This window comes from Microtus ochrogaster, chromosome 15 (assembly GCF_000317375.1).
Source record: "Microtus ochrogaster isolate Prairie Vole_2 chromosome 15, MicOch1.0, whole genome shotgun sequence".
Taxonomy (NCBI): domain Eukaryota; kingdom Metazoa; phylum Chordata; class Mammalia; order Rodentia; family Cricetidae; genus Microtus; species Microtus ochrogaster.
The window spans coordinates 13678695-13681795 of NC_022017.1; positions in this window are offsets into that span (position 1 = coordinate 13678695).

Below are 3101 nucleotides of genomic sequence, written 5' to 3' on the forward strand. Positions count from 1 at the left end.
ACCCTGGACAGTAGGAGGAGGACCTGAACTCAGATCTGGAGTTCTGAACTATTCACAGGACAGATGAAGTCACCCAGGACCAGAAAGGATACGGAGAGAGGGCCCTGGGGACACTAAAACTCTATAACATTGAAGAACTGAGATGGGCCAATCAGAAGACTGGATATCTAAGGCAGGAGGGTGGAGAGGAGAGGGCAAAGTCACAAAGGGAGGTATGGTCTCCAAGGGAGAGGTGGGTGTGGTCACAAAGGCAAAAGTGCTCTTAGGAGTTGAATATTGTTGGCACCACTTAGCAGCTGTCTGGGGCTAGCTGACTCAGAGGAAGTGGGGCAGAAGCCTGGGGGCCAAAGAATGAATAGGAAGTCCAAGGGGAACTGGAGATTCTGTTGGGAAGGGAAAGAACAAGATGAAAGGACCAATCGAGGGGGACAAAAGCCAACTGTGTGTGTGCTGTGCTGTGCCCAGCTGATTTTGGCTTGGGGTTGGTGGCACTTGTTCTAGCTTGCTAGCGGGAGGGGCAGGGGAGCCCGTTTTGGGAGGGAAATTTGAGCAAGCTAGAATGAGGGGACCTTCTGTGACACATAGGAGGGCAGGGGAGAATCACATGGGGGACAGAAGTCTGTGGTTTAAATGTCACATCCCTTTACTTTGCTCAGTAGGTTGTCTTATGAGACTGAACCCCTTGATAAATGCCTGTTGACCTAAAACAGTGGGGAATTGGGAAATACAAGTGAGTGAAAGGCAGAACATTCAGGCCAGCCCACCGCCCCACCCCTCCCAGGAGATGGCCCCTGCTGGTGGAATCGCGGAGGAAATAAATGGCTATAAACATAGTAGTGAAGCTCCTCCAGGGAGCTTCAACCTAGGACCCAGAGATCAGTGTCACAGAGAGGGTCATCTGCTGTCATTAGAGGTCAATCAACTCTGTATCCGCCATGCCCAGCCGTGCTGGGACAAGAAGATGGAAGAGAAACCTGTGCTCTATAGCAATGAAGGGGCTGGTGTGGCCAGATGTGCAGGCTCTGCACCCAGACCCCATTCCCTTCTGTGAGATTTTTTTTTTAAATGTTTATTTACTTATTATGTATACAATATTATGTCTGTGTGTATGTCTGCAGGACAGAAGAGGGCACCAGACCCCATTACAGATGGTTGTGAGCCACCATGTGGTTGCTGGGAATTGAACTCAGGACCTTTGGAAGAGCAGGCAATGCTCTTAACCTCTGAGCCATCTCTCCAGCCCTGCCTTCTGTGAGATTTTGGGCTAAAGAGATGACTGGAAGGCTGTAATAGTGGTGGGACCACGCTAGTTTCTATATGAATGACAGATGGTTATCTTATCCCTTCTCCATCCCCTCTGTGCCCACTGTAGTCCTGGAAGGACTAGGCACCCACGCGCATACTTTATAGATACGGCCTTACTGTGCTGTCTCCTCGGAGGGCAAACTGGACACTTGTCTTAGGATTTCTAGTATGGCAGTGAAACACCATGACCAAAAAGCAAGTTGGGGAAGAAATAATTTATTTGGCTTGTACTTCCAGATCATAGTCCATTATTGGGGGAAGTCAGAACAAGAACTCAAGCAGAGCTGGAACCTGGAGGCAGGAGCTGATGGAGAGGGGCTGCTTATCAAATTGCTTCCCCTGGTTTGCTCAGCCTACTTTCTTATGGAACCCAAGACCGTAAGCCTAGGGAAGACACCACCCACCATGGGCTGTGACCTCCCCCATTGAACACTAACTGAGAAAATGTCTTACAGCTGGATCTCATGGGGACATTTCCTCAGCTGAGGCTCCTTCTTCTCTGATGACGCTAGCTTGTGTCAAGTTGACACACAAGACCAGACAGTATAACACCTATATGCTGGGTTGCTCCAAGACTGTGCCATTGGTAATGCAAGTAGATTGGTTAGACACAAAATAGTAACCCAAGTTAGTGTTCCAGGTTCATTAAAATCACTAGAGCAATGCTTCCTGATGCTGTGGTGGTCCCCACCATGAGATTGTTTCATTGCTACTTCATAACTAGAATTTCGCTGCCGTTATGAATCATAATGTAAATAATATGCAGGGTATCTGATATGTGCCCCAAAGAGGTCGACCCACAGGTTGAAAACCTTCCTTCAAATACCAACATCTCTGCCATGGGACAGCAGTTCTTTCAGCCTGCTGGCCCATAGAAAAAAGAGCAGCCAACAGGAAGTAACCCATTACTGTTCTCTGTCCCTCTGCTGTGTACTGTGCAAGGTGAACATGTGAGCACACACACACAACAAAACACATGCGTGTGAGAGCGCCTATCTACCTATCTATCTATCTATCTATCTATCTATCTATCTATCTATCTATCTATCTATCTATCTATCTCAGGATCTCACTATGGAACCTGGACTGCCCTTTGCCCAGCTGGCCTCAAGCTCTCAGTGATCCTCCTACCTCAGGAGAGTAGCTGCCTTAGGCTTGCCAGAGAGCAGGGTTCTTAGAGCCTCTTTAGGGACAAGCCCAGGGGAGAAGTAGGTAGCATGCAAGGTTCCTAATATTCAAGCTCTGAGAGCAGGGTCACTCGGGAGAGTGGCTAACCCTGGACGCTTCCTGCCACCAGAGCTCATTCCCACCAAGGAAAGGACACAACTGAATGGACAGATACCCTCCACTGCTGAATATGTGCAAAGACTGGCCATCTTCTAGGAAAATCTGGAAATTGGGGGCTGGAGAGATGGCTCAACAGTTAAGAGCAGTAACTGCTTTTCCAGGGGACCTGGGTTCAATTCCCAGCACCCACATGGCAGCTCACAACTGTTCCAGGGGATCTGACACCTTCATACCAATGCACGTAAAGTTAAATAAATTATTAAAAAAGAAATCCTGGAACTTTATCTATGAAAGAAGAAAGGAAGACAAATCCTTTCTTTTTTTTTTTAGTTTTTTCGAGACAGGGTTTCTCTGTGGTTTTGGAGCCTGTCCTGGAACTCTTCATTCTGCATGATTTCCTAGACTTGGTTTTATTTGAGCTTCCCAGGGTTCTGTGATTCAAATGTTTGTATATTCCCTACCTTTGGAGGGACGAGGACAAAGATTTTTTTGTTTGTTTTTATTTTTTT